This window comes from Theropithecus gelada, chromosome 13 (genome assembly GCF_003255815.1).
Source record: "Theropithecus gelada isolate Dixy chromosome 13, Tgel_1.0, whole genome shotgun sequence".
In the NCBI taxonomy this organism is placed as follows: Eukaryota; Metazoa; Chordata; class Mammalia; order Primates; family Cercopithecidae; genus Theropithecus; species Theropithecus gelada.
In genome coordinates, this window is record NC_037681.1 from 87,149,522 (window position 1) to 87,170,605 (window position 21,084).

Consider the following 21,084-nt stretch of genomic DNA (forward strand, 5'->3'; position numbering starts at 1 on the left):
CTCGAGAGCCCACTGTGTGGATTTTGTGTTCCATTAATGCAATTAAAGTTTGAAAGAGAATTCTTTATCTGAATATAAAAGGGCTGTTTTATTGAAGTTGACTCTGAGCCCACAGTAGGTACATACTTTAAAATCTGGTTTTATGATCATGTTTCACTGGAGTGCTCTTAGACGACAAAGGAATTTTGTTGTCTAACTTAGTTGGGCTCTACCAATTAAAATTGCAAAGTCTACAATGAATCTGGCATGATTAATTTGAAAACAAAAACAGGAAAGTTAATTTTTGTTAGGCACATGTATGCTGTTTGTACCGGGAATAACTTCTACAAATATAATTTTAAACATTTGAGACATTTTATTGTTCAAAGAAAAGTTGCTGACTTCATCACAACTATAAGCCTAGTAAAAACGGAGCCCGGAATAGTAAACTGGTTCAGAGCTGAGGCAGAAACAGGTAACCTCTGACCTCTGACTTTTACTGGAAAATGATATGCAGCATAAATCCAAGGGGCCTTTTTTCTTTCAAGTGTGTGTATATATGTGTTATGGCGTTGCTGTTCAGAGCGCTATAGTTAAGATGGTGTCAGCACTTTCAATATAAAGCCTTACTTTCATAACTCTACTTACACTATGAGTTTTCGAAAAGGTGTAAATGGAATCTAAATTCTTTTTCCTGTAGCCCAAAATTGCTACATGGGGTCGCAGCCTAGTGTTTGGCTTGTTTCTTTTTCTTTTTTATTTCTTGCTTTTCAAAACTGATATCATCTGAGAATAGGTAGATAGTTCAGCTGCTGCACTGAAGGCTTGCAAACTGCGGAAATGCACTTGAATTTAAAACTGTAATGCATCTGTTTTCTCAAACATTGTATGATGAGAGGATTTTCGGATAGCAAATGCCCATTACCAGTTCTTCCCCTCTGACATGCTGTAGCAAGGAATTAGGAATGTTGTACGCTGCTTCTTCCTTCAACAAGTGTTCTCGAAAGGCCTATTTAATAATTTGATTGTAACTAGGAACTACATGTTATTCACATTACTAACTTTCCACTTAGAATGTTTCTTTCTATAGTTTTTCTTTTTATGTTTTTATATTTGAGTCCAACACCTAGTTGTTTTTAAGGCATTTACACGTAAATTATTTTATTTCAATGATCTCAGCTGAATCATTTAAAAACAATCCTGGGTAGCAGATTAAGTAGGTCTAGCCCCATCTGATATAGGAGAAAAATAAGGCACGAAGAAGCTGAGTGATTTGTTGAGGTCCCAGTGGAGCGTCAGACCTAAACTTCCGGTTTCCCAATTACTTAAATAAGGTTCTTCTCATCAGACCCTCTTTCCTCATCTCTCTACTAAAAAACTACAGTCAATAACTTCCACTGTCATCAAATAGAAACTTTCTGTGCTGGTTTCCCCTACCCCACCTTTCTGTGCGTGATATCAGAGGCTGCTGGGAGCCCCACCTTCAGTCTTACTTGTCCTTCCTTGTGGGTTTTCTTTGGCAGTGGAATTTATTCCTGATAAATGCAGAATGATGCCTAAAAGTGTTGCTGCAACAACTTATGCACATTTCCATGCCAACCATGACCCTTCTAAATCTTTTTTTCATCCCTGAGACCTGCAGAGCTTGGTCTTTGTGCAGCCTTCGGATTAACTGTGCACAGTGGCTTTTCCATGTTTTCCCTGTTTGCCTTTTCTGGCAGGCATGGATGTGTAAGCTGTGCCAGCATTTGGCCTGTAGTACATGTCCTAAATAGTTATTTACACAGTTTGAGTCCATTTTAGTCAACTGGGTAAATAACAGCCCTCTTCAAAAGATTTATAAATCCATAAATATGTCTTTATACATACCCAATAGACAGAAATAACTCAATCTGTCAAGAACATATCCAAAGAGGTGTTTCCCCCACAGACAGGAGTAATACATATTTTAAAACTTTCTCTGCCATATTTTTTGTACTGCATTTCTTTTTTCCTCATTCCTTTTCCATTTTTACCACTTCATTATGGCACCTGTGGTTAAAAAAAAAAAAAAACAGAAAGAAAGAAAGGAAAGAAAAGATAACAAAAAAGAAATCCCCTAGGCTTTAGTACTCTGTTAAATAACCTTATCTGCTGCACAGTGGAGGCATGTAACAGGCCATATATATATATATATATGTCTCAATTGAATCCTATTCTTTTGAACTTTCAAAGTAATTGAAATGAAATAAGTTATGCGGGAAATTTTAAATGTTCTAACAGATTTCAAAATACAATAAGAGTTTCTGGTTAGAGCTCCAGCAATTTGGGGAATTTTGAGTACCTGATAATTTGCTGTATTAGTAGCTGTTGTGATCAGTGAAAGAGTTTTTTAGTACACATTTTTACCTAAACATTAAAAAAAGAAATACAAAATCCATGGCTGGGAGCAGTGGCTCACGCCTGTAATCCCAGCAATTTAGGAAGCCGAAGTGGGGGGAGTCACAAGGTCAGGAGTTCAAGACCAGCCTGGCCCACATGGTGAACTCTCGTCTCTACTAAAAATACAAAAGTTAGCCAGGTGTGGTGGCGGGTGCCTGTAATCCCAACTACTCGGGAGGCTGAGGCAGGAGAATCGTTTGAACCCAGGAGGTGGAGGTTGCAGTGAACTGAGATCGTGCCATAGCACTCCAGCCTGGGTGACAGAGCAAGACTCCATCTAGGAAAAGAAAAATATAAAATCCAATCATGGGCATTCTAAAGAGAATGTACATAAGATATGTAATTAAGAGAATACCAAGGTACTGTTATTCAGGGGTTTAATGTTTATTCATGATTTGCACAATATATCTTTCCCTCAATTCAAATTATTCATCATGATGACTCTTTTTATGATATCTACTTCCATTCAATATTAATACTTGTAGTCCCTTGCAGGAGATTGATTCTTTAATAGTAAAGTCCTTTTCAATTGGCATTTAAGAGGGAGGGCCTCACATCTGTGTTTCGTTCGGGATTCTGTTGCTGTTGCTACAACATTGATTTTGTTTACTCCATAACTTCCTCAAAGTACTTCCAAAGATACCAGATTGAATCCTTATTTTATCCCTGGCAATTATTTGCTTTATTTTCCCATTTCACAGGAGAAAGAAGTAATAGCTGAGAAATATTGAAGAGTAACTGTCAAAGTCAGCTTTGGGATCTTGGGTCTCTTGGCTTTGTAACTGCTTTAGGATGGGGTGTCTGTTTCCAGGGCTGCCAAGTAGTGTCTCATAGGTACGGGAGGTACACGATGGCAGATACATGTGGCTTTCATGTGTCTTTTGCATCCTACTGTGCATGGCTGCCCGCCTGACCATAATCAGAGCCTTCTCTAGGAACTGTGTGTTTTGGAATGGGAGAACTTCAAGCAAATCGGGTGCCTCTTCCCCTAGATTTTTGCTGTTTCCCCAGAGGCCTGCCGCAGCCACTCTATGCCTCTCAAGCAGCTCCAACTACAATTGACCACATTTTCGAGTTTGGACAGGTGTCTGTTTTTGCTTTAAAGTTAAGAGAGCTAAATAAGTGATGGTAAAACGATAATAAAATAGAACACGAAGGGCTGTCAGTCAGTGTAGGTATTTCCATCCCCTCACTTTTCGAGTGAGGTCAACAGAGGCTCAGAGTGATAAGGAGACTTGTCCAAGGCCACACACTGGCTGGTGCTCGAGTCGGGACTTGAACCCATGCAGTCTGACTCTAGAGCCCAAGCTCCTAACTATGATGTCCTATTTGATACACTGCTTTACTGGAGAAACAGATCATTTGACAGACATTCTTTCTGTTACCAATTTGACAACTCTTTCCCCAGTTGTCTGTACTGAACCTGGCGCTGTGCTTCCTAGTGGTGACCTAGCTATGAATAAGACAGAATCACCTTAGACTCAGAGGGGTAATGTTCTGTTGGGGAAGGAGAACCTAGTTTTGCATGCTAAGTAGAATGATGAATGAAGTATTTACAAAGGGAGCATGGTGACTGATATGATTCATTGGTATTATGTATTAAGAGCCTATATCATTTCACTCATTCAAAGACTTAGTGAATTAACAATAGAAGCATGGGAACAAGTAAAGATATTGCTCTTGCAGAACATTTTCCACTTCAAACTCATCATATTTGCCTCTTTTGTGAGGATAAAGAAAAAGTATTATTTCTACATGGAAATTTGATGGAAAACATTTCAACCCTAAAGGTTTTCAATGATTGCTGGAATCTCAAAAACCCACTTATGAACTTCTCCTTTAGGGGGCAGGACTCAGAATAACAATAGTACCACTTAAAAAAAAAAGGCAAAACCAGCATGCCAGGATGTTTCTTTAAAGAAGAATAATTGCAAAGCACTGCATTTCTCTATCATAATGTATCAGTAGTTGCAGTGCCTCCCACTGCCCCATCCCCCTCTACACCAGCTTTTGTGTGAGTCCAGGCAACCTATAGGCAGAAGGCAATTCCATTTATTATTGAGGGGAATCTCAAGGCAGTTGTTCCAGACCTGTGAAGCCAGCAGGCAGAGCAGCCTGAGAGGGGACGGGGAGCACCGGGCGAGGGAGGTGGGGAAGGGCCACATTATGTTCCAGATGACTGAGCAACGATTTATATACCACTCGCCTTTTTTACATGAAGAAGAAAAGTAATAACAGCCCGAACCCAGGCATTTGAAACAGTCAGCTGTCCGATGAATAATGGGATAGGTGGGAAGGAGCGCTCTGATTGGATGTCTTAATGAGCACATTTCGCACAGAGTTTGGGCTGCAGTTCCCCTTGACCTTTGCCCTTTATTGACCAAACTGACACTTCATTTTTCACATACTTCCAATTATAGCTCGGCTTAAGTGTTGCCCTCCCTCCTTTATTTCTTTCCTATGGACAACTTGAGAGTGGTTGAGGCCACAGAAGATATTTTAATTTGAAAAACTACCGTAGCAACTCAGGTTCAGGATGTAATCTGAAACTGCTGTCACTTTGCAGCTTTTCAGCTGAAAACACAAAGTTAATACTGCTTGTTTTGAGACAATTTTCTTTAAAAAAAAAATCCAATGTATTTTACAAACAAAATGATAACCTAAGAAACTTGAAAATGAAGGAAAATGGTTACAAATGGTAATTTTTATTTTTTTGTTGTTTCATTTGTCTGTTGGTCACAGTGATTCGAATGATCTTTATTTGTTCACACTTGCTTCTTAAGCCTGTACCTCTCCAGGGACTGCTTGTATTTCAATGGCACTGTAATGATTTTGACTAATACACTTTTGAGAGGAGAGAAAAGTAAAATATAATTGTGACCACAGGCCTTAGAGCATCGCAGCCCTGTGTGTTCCTTTGGTTATATTTAATGTTGACCTGCAAATTAAAGTGTGGCCTTTGCATGCAGTGGCAGGCAGAATAGGAAAATGATTTCCTGGTGGGAAAAGTCAGGTGTAAAAAAGAAAGGGGAAGTTATTATGCTCCACAAATGCCTGTTATCAAAAAGTCTATATTATTAACTTATCAAACACGTTGAATGAGATGTAGAGACAGAGAACTATTTTCCCAAGAACACCCTGTAATATACTCACCTTTCCTTTTATTGACTCATCAAACGTGAGTAACAGTGTTCTGTTTTCCACCTGCTTGACTTCTAGCATCATGAAAGCAGGCCATCTTAAAGAAAAATAACTTCATCATCCAGAAGTAGTAACTATATTTCGGGGCACAAACTTGGCCATAAGCACTTTCACAGAAATTGCCTCTTCTCATTATTAGGCAGCATCAGCAGTAAACTTCAGGTCACTGTTTTTCATCTTAAACCACCAAAAAGTGCATCTGAAATTATTTACAGTCGAGCAGAGATATTCTTCGAACTCAGAAGTATTTATCTGAAAGTGGATGAAGTGTTATCTACTTTATTATGTAGCCCTCTAGCGTATCTGTGACATATTTTTACTATAATATGGTAATAAAAGAATATGTAAAAGACAGACAAAGGTTCTGTCTTTTTCTGTAAGGTGACCTCTGTTACCAAGTAACTGCTTTACTTATGAGCTTATTAAAAACTCAAAAAATGAGCTTTTCATACTTCACAGGCATTGATGTGAAAATGAGCTGTCCTGTGAGTAGTTTTCTTGATCATTTTTAGAACAATTGATTAGCCAAAGAGCTCCTGTCATTAGTTGACATTGACTGATAGCAATTTGTCACAAGCTCTGAAGGTCAGCTAGACAGTTGGAGTTTCAGCTTGTCTTTGACTGACCTTTACTGATTCCATCCTCATGTGATTGGGTTTGAATAGTTCTGACCCTCAATTGGAAAAGACAGGGCATTAGTCAACAGAGTCATTTCTTATATTTTCTGTTGATTGCTCGTTTTTATTTATATGTGAACTCATGGTCTGGATTTTTTATCAAATTTTGAACTCTTGTTTTTGAAATTTAAAAGGTGTGATATTTATTGTGTGACCTGTGAGTCACAATTCTGTTTTCCCTTTGGTTTGCACACTTGATTTGTGATGTCACTGACATCTGTCTACTGGCCAGATACTGTGCATATACTGGAGTTTGGTTGCAAGTGATGGATTAAAATTTTGTTGTTGCTGTCATTTTTTAAGAAATATCAACTCTGGTGTGACTTGTAGCACATCTAAAATTATACACCAGTTAAAATTACACACATCTAAAATTATACACCAGTTCTTTTATTTTCCTAGAATTCACTACTTTTGTCTCCCAAGACTCATGCAATATTTTAAAATAAGAAATAAGTGGTAAAAAAGTATATGAATAATGATGTTATGTCAATTCATCATTTAGCTCTGCAGCCAGAGGCATGAAAACTTTGTAAAAAGTATCTTCTTTTCAGTTTCACTCAGTTGGCTGTAAATTAGAGAAAGCTCCCCTAGCTAGAAGGGCATTCGCTTTTCAGTGAGAGTGGAATATCTTTTCTATTTTCATGGACCTGGAAGTTAATTGTTCATACTACTCAGTTCTTTCTTTTCAAACTGTAAAGTATTTTCCAAAAATACATCACATATAGAGAAATATGTTCCACATCATATTAATACCATGCATTGTATTGTTTTATGTTAATGATAAAAATGGAGATATTAGCTTTAAAAATCCAGGTCTTATTCTGTAATTATTTAATTCAGTTTTTATGTAGGGCCTTTTCATTCTCTTATCCTTTCTCACTTTTCTTTCTTCTCTTGAGTCTGCATTGGGTTTTAAACTATAAGCAATAACTTGTTTTTCAGGTCAGATCTCCCAGGCATTCCAGGGCCACCACACAGCCTGGCACAGCTTAAACATGTGTTTCAGTTTCTACTCAAGGAAATAAATGAGGAGAGAATTCATTGTTTCAGGTGGTAGATTCTTCACATGGTGTCATTCTTGACAAGGCAGAAGTGAGGAAGTTGATTTTAGGGAAGCATTCATTTAACATAGCCCAAGGAGATAAAAAGAGTTTAGAATTATAATCTCTCCTGCGGATGAGCCAAAATATTATCATGAGTTGTGTTTAAGGGGGGGATGGGAATGTAAATTTATACATTCTGGTCAAGTCATCAAAAATAGATTAAGCTCTTACTGTGTGCCAGGTACTCTGTGTGAGCTATAAAAATGAGTAGGTCATAGTATTTGCCCTTAGGAAGTTCCTGTGTGCTACCAAGAACATCAAGCATATCGAAGTAAAATATTTGCTAAATACTGGATATTCTTAGGGAGCCGTGAGTGTATTTATTTCACAACATGCCAATGACCCAGACATGGTGAACTCCGTGGTCAGGCCTGCTGGATGGTACACAGCATGGTGGGTATTAGGTTTAAATTGCAAGGGACAGATCTACCTTGGTAGATGTAGACGTTCAACATCTATGGGGCCCTGTTAGATGGACTTGGCTCCAGAGCCCACTCTTGGAAACTTGGTCCAGTCTTTCCACACTGCCATGAGCCAGCCAGTGCCTCTGCTGCCTGAACCGTTGGAGCCATCATTACTTTCACCGCCATTAGTCACCTGGCTGCTGACTCAGCTTGATCTTCTTCAAGGGAATCTTGACATTTTGAGGAGGACAGGACTCCTTTGGCAGTCTGGTGAAGCCAATAGATACCTTATCAGAGTAACAAATTTATTAATGTATAAAATAAAACCCATAGGACTACAAGGGCAATGAATTGTATTAAAATTCAATTATCTAAATATTTTTTAAAGCCAAGTTGTAAAATAGTAATATAAGGCCAGGTGCAGTGGCTCATGCCTGTAATCCCAGCACTTTGGGAGGCCGAGGTGGGCGGATCACCTGCGGTCAGGAATTCAAAACCAGCCTGACCAACATTGAGAAACCCCATCTCTACTAAAAATACAAAATTAACCGGGTGGAGCGGCATGGGCCTGTAATCCCAGCTACTCGGGAGGCTGAGGCAGGAGAATTGCTTGAACCTGGGAGGCAGAGGTTGCGGTGAGCTGAGATTGTGCCATTGCACTCCAGCCTGGGCAACAAGAGTGAGACTCCATCTCAAAAAAAAAAAAAAATTATATATATATATACTCTGTTAATAGGCTTAAATAACAAGATTTAGTAGTAATTCTGTTATCTGCTGAATTTTTGAAGTAGTGATAAATGTAAATCATGTTTTAAGATATTTGTAACAACTGTATTGTGATATGCAAATATGATTTCCATTGGGGACAAAGTTACAGGTCCTGCTAATAGTTCTGTGGTTGGTTTGTTACTTACATACATGCATGAAGGAAATGCTAATTCTAACTGAAGTTATTGATAATAAAAATGTACTTTTTCCCCTTATTAAGTATATATATCCCCTGAATTCTAACCATGGATCTCCCTTGAGGGGGTGTCTATATAGCCCAGGTTAACAACTTCTAAACTTAAGTGTCAGAAGTTAAGTGGGTTTGGGGATGTATAGACATCCCTTGGTATCCCCCAGGGATTGGTTCCAGGACCCTCTCCCTCCAACCCCCAGATACCAAAATCTTCAGATGCTCAATTCCCTACAATTAAATGGTGTAGTATTTGCATGTAAGCTATGCACATCCACCCATATACTTTAAATAATATCTCAATTACTTATAATACCTACTACAAGGTAAATGCTTTGCAAATAGTTGTTATACTGTATTGTTTAGAAAATAATGACAAGAAAAATAGTCTGTATATGTTCAGTACATATACAATCATCCATTTTTTTTTTCAAATATCTTCCATCCTCAGTTGGTTGAATACGTGAATGTATAACACATGTGTATGGAGGTCTTGACCTTAAATCATGCCATCCACCTAATCACCTATTCTCCCTACTCCTACGCTTGGACACCACCCTTTGCCCCACAGTGGGCATCTAACAGAAGATGGGTGGAGACCAGCAGCAGAATCTGAGGGATGATAGGGTTGAAGTGAAGATGAATTCTGAGACAGGACCCTGTACCATGGGTAACTATGCTACCCTGGGATGATGCTTTTATGTCCTATGCCCTTCTCAGTAGCAGCCATGATTCTACCCCTGCTGAATTGTGATATTTAGCTCTACCCCAAAAGTTATTTCTCTTTCTCATGGGTGATAGCACTAATTAAGAATAGTAGTAGTAGAGGCTTTGGCTGTTGACCTAACAAAAACTAACCCAAACAGTAAATTTATGCCAAGCATTTTCCTTAGGAAAAAAAAAAAAATGTAGGCATTGTCTATCTCTTGTATTGATTAGTCCCAGAAATGTAGTTGGTAAAGTTGGGTTTTGCTCAAGTGTCTGGCTTTGTGGATTAGCTCTGTCTTGCAGATAGTTTTCCATAATTACTTAACCTAAAAGCATTCTATTTGATTAGTACAATTAGTTTGGTTTTCTCTCACTTACTAATATCAATTCATATGCATTCCCTCCTAACATTGCTCACTTTATTTTATAACAAAGAATGAAGACAGCAGAACTTCCTGTTGCTTATTTCCATATTAGAAGAAAAGGAAAATATGACCTTACATAGCAAAGCTTACATTTTAAAAAATTGTATATTTTTAAGAAAAAGGGAATTAAAGAGTGAATGCAGAAAATATTGAATTTGCCAATGGGCTTGTTGCTTGGTTATTAGCACTTACTGTTGTAGTTTGACTCTTTCTTTGAGTGCCCCTACTACCTATGACAGCCAGGACAGGTAACACCTTGACACCCTTTTATACTTTAATACCTTGGGAGAAAAGGATATGTTGATTTTAAAATGCATATATATACACATATACATATAAATATATGGATACAAATGTAAGTATACACATCTATTATTTATTTTATAAATACACGTATTTATATAGTTATTTATTTGTATTTATATGTTTATTTATAAATATCTATATATTTATTTATAAATAACATATTTATATATTATATATACTTATCTATGCATAAATATAAATATGTATATTTGTATATATATTCTCCCTCTCATTCTAAGAAAGGATTTAAGGAAATTAACAAAAGTTTATAGTATACAATAGGATAAAAAATATGTAGATGAACAAAGTAGAATGGAAAGCAAAATAAACAAAAAGCCAAGAAATAAGGGTAGTACCGAGCAATATAAATTATAAGATCATGTACAATTACAAGAAATAGGTATTAATTTGGCCCTGAGCTTCCTAGCAGCTAAAACAAAGACTGAAGTATAATTAATTATAAGATTTACAATATCCATGGAAGTTGCTCTGAAGAATCGATTTGACCGGCATTAAGATCTGAAAGAAATTCTTCTCCTGTCCTCACACAGGGAGTCCAGAGAGGTGGCACAGGTTGGCATCCTTGACAGTATCTGTAGGACTCCTCTCATGTTCCCCAGTTCCTAGCACAATGCTGCAGTTATAAGAATTGCTGATACATAATTGATTGATTGGACTAGGTATCTGTAATCATATTCGTCCTTTTCTTCCTTTACCTCATTGGAATCTAACCTAGTCTTGATTTCCACGGTTGAAATGAATGACAGCCTATTTTGATGTGAGCCAGGGTGCTGAGTTTTGGTAATGCCATGAGGCCTTTCTTCACTTGTCTGTCTCCTTCTTCTGACCACTCTGGTGGGTTCGCTTCATTCTCCAGTCTTTTCTTCCTCCATCTGAAGCCAGGAATGGGGGTGAGGATGCTGTTGTTGCGCTGGTTATTATTTTCCGTGGGAACAGAGTTAATGGAGCTAGAGAGATTCAGGTAAGCAATGGTTAGAATGGAGATGCTGAGAGGCTGAGCTGGGATGCCAGAATGGAAGGTTCAGATGCTGCAGTCCTTAAAAATGAAAGTTCTGAGGGAATATGACTTCAGCCTATAAGGTTGGAGGGGGCTGAGTGTTATGAATATTTGGCTTACCTCATCCTAGCACCAAAACCACCCCCTCAGGTAAAAGGAATACATTTACTACAAATGAAAGTATTGCTTAATGTACATTTTAAGCATTTGAGAGGAATACTCCCAAAGATAGAAGTGAAAAGGGAAATATTCCCATTTATTAATTGAATGAGTATTAATTAAATGTCCACTGCATACCAGTCCTGTGCTAGATGTGGGAATTCAGAGTGAAAGAAGTCATTTCCGGAATTAAGAAACTGACAGTCTGGTAGAGGAACAGACAGTTGAATATATCATAGGTTAAGTCTCCCTAGTGAGCAGGTTCTGAGTAATTTGGAAGTAGAGGAATGGAACCTAACAAACTGGCACAGGGGCAGCACCTTCCTGGCATCAGACAGGCTTCTCTCTAGTCTTTCCATGGTGGCCATTTTTAATGGATCACAGCACCCTTGTCACTGGGCCTGAAAGGAGAGCAGATGCAGGTCCTTCTCCACACAACACTCCAGCAACCACTACCTCGCCCCCCGGAGTTAGCCCTAGAAGAAACTGATTTTCTATTTTTGATCTCCCACTCAGTCTCCTAAGAGAGTGAGTCTATGATGGAAACTTGGGAGAGATGGAGAAGAGGGGCACGTGAGGAAAAAAAAAATAGCTTGTGTAAAGGTAGGAAGGAGAGAGAGCATGCCACTTTGGGGACTTTGTGTGTGCCTCAGCATGAGCAGAGAGTGCATGTGAGAGAGAAAGAGTCTGAGGTGAGGCCCAAGAGGTAGCAGGGGCCAGACCACAAAGGGTCGTATTTGTTGTCTTAAGGTCATATCTGTCGTTGTGGTATTGGTTTAGCAGGCAGTAGGGAGTCATTGGAAATGTGAGGGTTGTGGCGTGGTCGGATGTGAGTGAAGGAGGAATCGGAGCAGAGGGAGGTTGAAGTCAGCATGATAGTTATTCAGAAATGTGGCAGAACTTTACTAAGGCAGAGGGAGGAGGCTAGAGAGCAGAGCTTTGAGGAGGAAGACTGGACTGGACAGAGAGACTGAGTGGACGCAGAGGGCAGTGGAGTGCAAAGGCTCTGGGATGACGCCAAGGTTTCCGAAGACTGACTACACAGACTACAGATCCCATCGGCACGCTCTTTGTCTTCTTCTGAATGTAGCTTTGCCACTCTAGATGGGAGAAAATGCAGCTGGTCATTGATGGCTGTGGCTTTTCTCCTACACCCTTGCTGGGCAGAAGTGATGCTTTTCCCACCCCTTCCTGAGGATGGCTTGCAGAAATCCCACGAATTCTCTCTGCTGCACTGCTTTCCCTCAAAGAAGGCTCTGGCTCCATGGAGACCAGGGGCTGGGTGGAAAGGAAGAGGCCAGCCAAGCTGTCATGGGAATTTGGTGACTCATTTCATCAGTTTACTGCTCTGAAAGTGAGGTGACTTCCCCCTTTGCTTGACAACTGATTGATGAACATTTCCTGAGTGTTTGCAGAATAGATGTTTTGCTTCATGGGCCTTCGTGTTTATGCACTCCCAGTGGATTCTAATCCTGGTGTGCTTCAGCCTTTCCCACTTCTCAGTTGCTAATTTTTATTTTTATGTAGTGTCTTTAGATTAACGGCCCAAGACTTAATAGAATGCAGGATTAGAAACAGGATACTCTTATGCCTGCTGATACAACTCTGGTTACATTGACTTTTTGCCAGAATGTTAAAGAATGAAGGATACCTTTTTACACTGGAGCAGTATTTATTTGGCTAAAAACACTATCACCTGGTACTTAGTGTGTCTACATTGACTTTGAAAGCTGTCTTTCAAAGTAGCGTACTTCATTTTGTGCATCCAGAATTTCTCGTTTTGTTTTTAGTTTTTACTTTCTTCCCCAAGATGTGGGTTTATGTGTTTTTAGAAGAATTAGCTTTCCTTTGTTTCCAGATTTCCTGATGCTCTTGATAGTAAAGGAATCAGCTTTGGACAACGTTAATTGCTCCACTAAATGATGGAGTGTTAATAAAAGTTACATAGCAAGAAGTGGAAGCATTGCTTTTAGGCCCCAAGAATCAACTTTAGGTTCATTTTCCGTAACTGAAATGGAAGCAATAGGTTTGCATTATGTGGATCAGAGTCATCATCTTAGACACTAGCCATAGTCCCTAGATTTAATTTTCATATTTCAAATGGAGGCCGTAGGTTTAATGTGTCTTACTTTACAGCTGGAACAGATTCTATTTTTAATCCGTAAGTTGCATATGGCATGGAGCCATGTGCCGCCCGGATCCAAATGCATAACTCCTGTTGATATCAGTGAGCTTCATGATGAATTGGAAAGAACTATGTGGTCTTTATTCCAAACATCTATCTGACTTTTTAGGATTAAATGCTGAATAAATTCTAGCACTTTTCAAGTTAAAATGGAGTGTTTTTGAATATAGCAACCATGCTGGCTTAAAGGAATAATGCAACAATTCCAAATAGACACACACACACATAACTGTAGAATTGGTTTTCAGGCAGAGAGAGGCAACTGGGCTCAGGAACCTGGCTGGCATAGTAGAGGACATGGCTGTATTGAGCTATACAAAATTGCCTTTAAATAGAAAAGATAAGAGGAGAAAGCCTTTTCTTTGGATGGTACTCTGCTCATCAGGGTACACATTATTGTTGGTGAGTAATTCTAGCAAGAGCCCTCTTGTACTTCCTCATTCTTATGACCCCAATGGTGGGAATTGTCTGGCAATATTCATTCAGAACTGACAGATGTTTGCATCTATAAATAAATGTACTCAAATCATAATTGTTATAACAAGATTGTTTGATTACCTGGCAATGGCCTTGTGCTGAGATAGCTTTTGGATCACCTGTTCTTTGGGAACATTTGACAGACCTCATGTTTATTACCCAATTGAATGTCAGTAGCAATTGCAGCTAAAGAAAAAACAAAAATGCAAGTACTTGTTGACCTTGACTTTTTTCCACAAGAGATTGAACTTGATGGCTCTATTGCAGTTGAGCTGATAAGGGTTATAAACAGTAGTTTAAGGAAAATGTTTTATTCCCAGAGGAAAACACCCTATTTGCTGTGGGAAATGGCAATAGACATATATGCCCTTTGCCAGATTTTCTTAATGTACCTTTATTTGGGCTGTGGGAAAAGGACATGCTGGAAAAGCTTTTTATGGCTTTAATGTACATTTGCATAGATTGTTATAATTTGTGAATGGTGTAGTTAGTAGATTGAATACAATTTAAAAGAAGCCAATGATGTTTCTATGATTTATGATAATATGATTTTTTTGAAACTGTCATGTTAATATAAGATTGTGTTTCAGAGATGAAGATCTTATAAAAATGCAATAGACTTATGGTGCCAAAATGCTCTTTTCGATTTTAATTAAAAACATAAAAGTGTCATTGGTTAATATGATCTCACTAGGAGCAAAGAGAGAAAATTGATCCAGTGAATATTTACATGGACATTCCAGAAATGCACTGGGGGATGAGAATCAGCACTTTTCTTTAGGCACAAAGTCTTAAGCTCCAGATTTGAATCAAGAAACCCCGGGCCATGAAGGATTCCCCATTTATTGGTGAGACAGTAAGGCTCGGTAACCTGCCCTATTTGCCCTTTAAAATCCCACTGCATTTTCCTTCGGAGGAGAGGTGCTTTGGCTCAATGCCACTGGCTTCAACTTTTACTCTTAGAATGTTGTTTTGATGCATGGTGTAGTGATGGCTGAATTGATTTCTGTGCATAAACGGTGGCCTAGATTCTTGCCCTGTGGAAATCCATGGAATTAAGAACTCTAGGTTCCTGGAGTGATAAGAGGTAAGCAAATGATTAGATATGCATGCAGGGAAAAAATCTAAATGCTCATAGAATAGAAATAAGGGTCTATATAATTTGCAAGTTTAATGTATATGCAAGCCACTAATACAACTAATAATTTAATGCTAATATGTGAGGATAAGTAAATGTTATTCTAATTATTTCCTATTTGGTGTGTTCTCAAAGAGTTCTGAGCAAAAAAATGTACTGCATTGAAATATTTCCCTGGCTACTTACGATGAAAATATGGTCTACTAATTGCTGTGGCCATAATGAAACCTCTGGGATACTAGTGACTGAAATTTCTCTCTAGATAGAAGTTGGGGACCATTTGAGATGGCAGAATTTAAGCCAGAGTTTCTTTCAAGGAGATTTAGCACACTGGGATATTATGTGATTTATCCAATGAAGGTACAGGCTGAGATCTAGCTCAATATACCCTTTTAAGTAGTCACTAGAATTATTTAATAATGCAGAATATAGTTTTGGTTAAAAGATTTGATCTTTTTGTCTGTTTTTCAAAGTACAGATTTCCTCCTGAAGACAGACAAGTTTTGGGTACATTTTGGTGAGAACAGACCCTTTGAATGAAATTTTAAACCATAGGAAAGTCATAACATATATAATCAATAGGGAATTTCTTGCTGTCTAAGAAAACAATGGGAAAGAAGAGTTCCACTCTCTCCAGTCTTCTTTGCTGAGTCTCATTTCTTGTGCATTTCTTTGGAGAATAACTGCTTGCTAACTTCTACTTTCCTATGAAACTTTTTTGAAGAATGGTGGAAATCTTTGCAATGACAGATGCCATTGCAGATTATTATGATGTCCATTACTTGGAGAATGGAATTAGGAAGAGTTTATTTCTGACATGGCACATACCCTTCCCTGCAACAGAAAGAGTGGAGCCTAGAATCTCTGTTAAAAAAAACACATCCTCAGGATTTCTGGTGATTCTCTGGTTGATGTGTTAGAAATGAGCAGAGAGGCAAGTCTGCTGTCTCCAGCATCCTGATCCCCTGCAGTAAGAGGGCACCCAGGACATGCAAGCTCAGGTTCCTTTCGGCTGCATGAGCGGGGAAAGTGGAAGGGAGGGTATCCTACATTCTTCCTAGTACTCACTGAAGGATGTGGCAAGGGCATGAATTATTTGTGGCTGGCTCTCTATTCTGGTGCTAGGAAAGACTTCTGTGTTTATCTGCATCTTTCTGAACCCCCGTTGCTATGTAGCCAGCTCCCAGGCCACTTTGTGGGAAAGCTTTCTTTATGATGGATGACGTGGCATTTCTTGTCACTTCCTCAAATTCCTTCCTGCTGCCTATCAGCATTGCTCTGGACTTATCTGGGTTGAGCTTCAGCCAGCTAAAGCTAATCCAGGTTCCTATTTCAGAGAAGCAAAATGACAGCGATGATGCTGCCATTCTTTTTGGCTTGTGACCTAAGATGCTGTGGAGAAGGAGCAAAAAGAGGAGGATTGCAAGAGTTGGGGCCCATTGGCTTGATTTTCAATCCTGCTCAACTTTGAACATCTCTTTATTCTCATCAGTCTTGCCTCTCCATAAGGCTGAGAGTATTATTTATTTTCATGTGCAGTTGGCTGTAACTTTTCCAACTCTAACTTGAAGTGGCGTTTACCTGAGATTGGTTTTATTCCTTCCACTGAGGTTGGCACTGACAACTTTGAACCTCTTAAAGGAAGTCTTATGAAATGGAGTTTAGAGGATCAGAGACTTGTGGCTCATTAATTCTGATATTCCCTTTTTTTTTTTTTTTTTTGAGACGGAGTCTCGCTCTGTTGCCAGGCTGGAGTACAGTGGCATGATCTTGGCTCACTGCAACCTCTGTCTCCCAGGTTCAAGCTATTCTCCTGCCTCAGCCTCCCGAGTAGCTGGGACTATAGGCATGCACCACCATGCCCAGCTCATTTTCGTATTTTTAGTAGAGATGAGGTTTCACCATGTTGGCCAGGATGGTCTAGATCTCTTGACCTCGTGATCTGCCTGCCTCAGCCTCCCAAAGGGCTGGGATTATAGGCATGAGCCACCACACCCGGTGATATTCCATTATTTAACAAATATATTTACTGAGAATCTACTATGTGTCAGGTACGATGCTAGGTGGGAAATTTTTCAAACAAATAACTCATTTTTCATGCATTCAGATTCTGAAATGTGCCCACTCTCGTTCATTTGTGAGCCTCACACCACCACCCTTATGGCAGAGCAGAGATTTGTGTCTCTATTTCATAGGTGAGAATTACCTAAGGCCTGACAGCGTGTAAGTGAGAAAACGACAGGACCTAAATCAGTCAGGTTTCTCAATTCCAACAATTTTTCTTTTTTACCAGGTTGAAAAGTAACCTAGTAACTAATATCTTTTGGGTTCATTTATTTCTGAAATGTGTCTACCAGTTCTCTCTCTGTCTCTCGTTAGAAAGAGAGAAGACAGAATGACATATGAGGAAGGATCTTTAGAAGGAAGTGATCAGGCACTGCTTAGCATTCTATTTCGTTCATTCATTTATTCATCCACAGAGACCCTTCTATGTAGAGGGTACTGTGCTAAGTTCTGGGATGACAGAAATGAGTAAGACCAATCCGTGCCCTCAAGGAATTGATAGTCCAGTGTTTGCTGCTCCCTTTACCCCTGAATTGAGAACTGTCTAGAACACACATATTTCTTAGTGCTGCTCTCTTTAGGAGTTACCTACTGTCTCATTCAATATTCCTGATGCCATCTAGTGATATTCAGGCATGAGGGGGTTTCAGTGTAGGATCAGAATGGAAGCAACCCAATATTGGTCTCTACTCATGGAGAACAGGCTCTTAATAAATCAGATTTCTACATGAGATGGTTTGACTTTTTTGGACAGAGGAACAGCCTAAACTCACCCATAAAATGGGAATAGTATTAGTACCTACTTATAGGACTGTTGAGAACATTAAACAAGTTAATATATAGAACTTAGAACCATACCTGGCAATGGTAAGCGTTATGTCTGTGTTAGCTGCTGTCATGACCACATCATCATTATCAGCTGATTAATTTTCTCTGTGGAAAAAGAGACTCTGCTTAGGACTGGTGTCCATTTCCAAATGCGAGTGATGCCTTCCAAGAAATTGAGAATCTAGTATTATTCCCAAATACGTATTTATTTTACAATGAAGACTGTTTGGCTGCCCTTTCGTGTCAGGACAGAGGGCATTGTGAACTTGGTGGGCCATCAAGATTTCCACTCATACGGGCCTCCCTTCCACTGTCCATCACTCTGAAATGTTCCATAGGTCTGCCACTTTTACATGAGGAGGCAGTGATGAGGAAGTGAATGGTTGAGAAGGGACGCAGACTGATACAATTCTTACCACGAGGCCTTTGGTCTACTGGATTCCTTTTACACAACTGCTCATGTTCCTTCTATACCATACGTTAAAGTGTCTGTGAAGAAATGAAGTTTGTGGTGTTAGTCAAGATTACATGTTGAGTGGCATACCTCTTCTTGGCGGTCAGATTGGGTTAAGGTTGAGTGTCCCTGGGGGTCCTAGGTGGAATTTCCTCACAGGAGCCGAGTTAGGATGGGGAATATATTTGGCCACTCACAAAGTTTCTTCTTGTGTCTCTGGTCTCATCTGGTCACAATAACCTTTGGTTTTTGATGAGGCTGTTGGGTAGTCTGGCCTTTGAATCTCAGGACATCAATGTTACTGGTAAATCTTAAGATATGGAAATATAATCCATAGTATTACAGATAAACTTTACCAAATACTGCAGATATCTTCAGAACTAGGTTTGTGACAATTGCAGTTGGTAAAATAAGGTTCAAAATACCTCTTGCCTATTAATTGCAACTAGGAAAGTTTGATTCTGCTAAGTTATGGGGGAGGCAAAACTAGACTTATAGGGAGGGTTTTATTTGTTTATAAGAAATCAACTTTACCACTTTTTTCATCTACAAAATGACTCGAAGGTGCTGACTACCCACTCACCCTCTCCTCCTCATCTGGTTATGTCTTTTTCTCTTTTTTATGTGCGCAATGTTGTAGTGTAGTTATGATGAGAGCACAGAGAGCCCATTTCCTATTTTGACTATCTTCCTTTATTTTTCTATTCATTCTCTCATGACATAGCAATGTGCTTATATTTTTTATATTAGCTGCAAGCCCATTTATCCCTTCTCAAGGGATTATAGGTGGTTTTCTAACAATCAAACATGATCTCATTCCTTTTTTACAAAAGGAATTTTTTATTCCTTCTTTTTTTTTTTTTGAGATGATGTTTCACTTTTGTGGCCTGGGTTAGAGTGCAATGGCATGATTTTGGCTCACTACAACCTCCGTCTCCTGGGTTCAAGCAATTCTCCTGCCTCAGCCTCCCAAATAACTGGGATTACAGGAATGCACCACCACAACTGGCTAATTTTTTTTATTTTTAGTAGAGACAAGGTTTTACCATGTCGGTCAGGCTGGTTTCGAACTCCTGACCTCAGGTAATCCACCAGCCTTGGCCTCCCAAAGTGCTGGGATTACAAGCATGAGCCACTGCGCCTGGCCACAAAGGGAATTTCTTATACTTGTGGTGATGACTCTGTTTTGCTGGGGCACCATACAGTGAAAATGTCCAAAGATCCTCATATTACAGCCTAGGATGTTACATAGAAAATTTAAAATATAGGACAAGATTTTTTTTTTTTTTTTTGGGGGGGGGGAGGTTTTATGTAACTTACTCTCTACAGGTGTGAGAGGATTTTTTTGTTGTTGTTTAACCATTTTTTCTTTATTGTTGGCAATATGTGTGTGTGTGTGTATATGTATGTGTATATATATACACACATACACATATGATTTTTTATTAATATACTTTAAGTTCTTGGATACAGGTGCAGAACCTGCAGGTTTGTTACATAGGTACACATGTCCCATGGTGGTTTGCTGCACCCATCAACCCATCATCTACATTAGGTATTTCTCCTAATGCTATCCCTCCCCTTGCACCCCACCCCCTGACAGGCCCTGGTGTGTGATGTTTCCCTCCCTGTGCCCATATGTTCTCATTGTTCAGCTCCCACTTATGAGTGAGAACATGTAATGTTTGGTTTTCTGTTCCTGTGTTAGTTTGCTGAGAATGATGACTTCCAGCTTCATCCATGTCCCCACAAAGGACATGAACTCATCCTTTTTTATGGATGTATAGTACTCCATGGTGTATATGTGCCACATTTTCTTTATCCAGTCTAACACTGATGGGCATTTGGGTTGGTTCCAAGTCTTTGGTATTGTGAATAGTGCTGCAGTAAACATATGTGTGCATGTGTCTTTATGGTGGAATGATTTATAATCCTTTGGGAATATACCCAGTAATGGAATTGCTAGGTCAAATGGTATTTCTAGTTCTAGATCCTTGAGGAATCACCACACTGTCTTCCACAATGTTTGAACTAATTTATACCCCCACCAACAGTGTAAAAGCGTTCCTATTTCTCCACATCCTCTCCAGTATCTATTGTTTCCTGACTTTTTAATGACTGCCATTCTAACTGGCATGATATGGTATCTCATTATGGTTTTGATTTGCATTTCTTTAATGACCAGTGATGATGAGCTTTTTTCATGTTTGTTGGCCACATAAATGTCTTCTTTTGAAAAGTGTCTGTTCATATCCTTCACCTACTTTTTCATGGGGTTGTGTTTTTTTTCTTGTAAATGTTTTTAAGTTCCTTGTAGATTCTGGATATTAGCCCTTTGTCAGATGGATAGATTGCAAAAATCTTCTCCCATTCCGTAGGTTGCCTGTTCACTCTGATGATAGTTTCTTTTGCTGTGCAGAAGCTCTTTAGTTTAATTAGATCCCATTTGTCTATTTTGGCCTCTGTTGCCATTGCTTTTGGTGTTTTAGTCATGAAGTCTTTGCCCATGCCAATGTCCTGAATGTTATTGCCTAGGTTTTCTTCTAGGGTTTTTATGGTTTTAGGTCCTACGTTTA

The 21,084-nt window shown here is 39.1% G+C and overlaps 1 protein-coding gene across 5 annotated transcripts in view; it reads left to right on the plus strand.

The window, feature by feature from the left end:
• Positions 1-21,084, plus strand: part of MEIS1 (Meis homeobox 1) — a 138,063-nt gene that overhangs the window by 30,283 nt on the left and 86,696 nt on the right. The window lies entirely within an intron of this gene.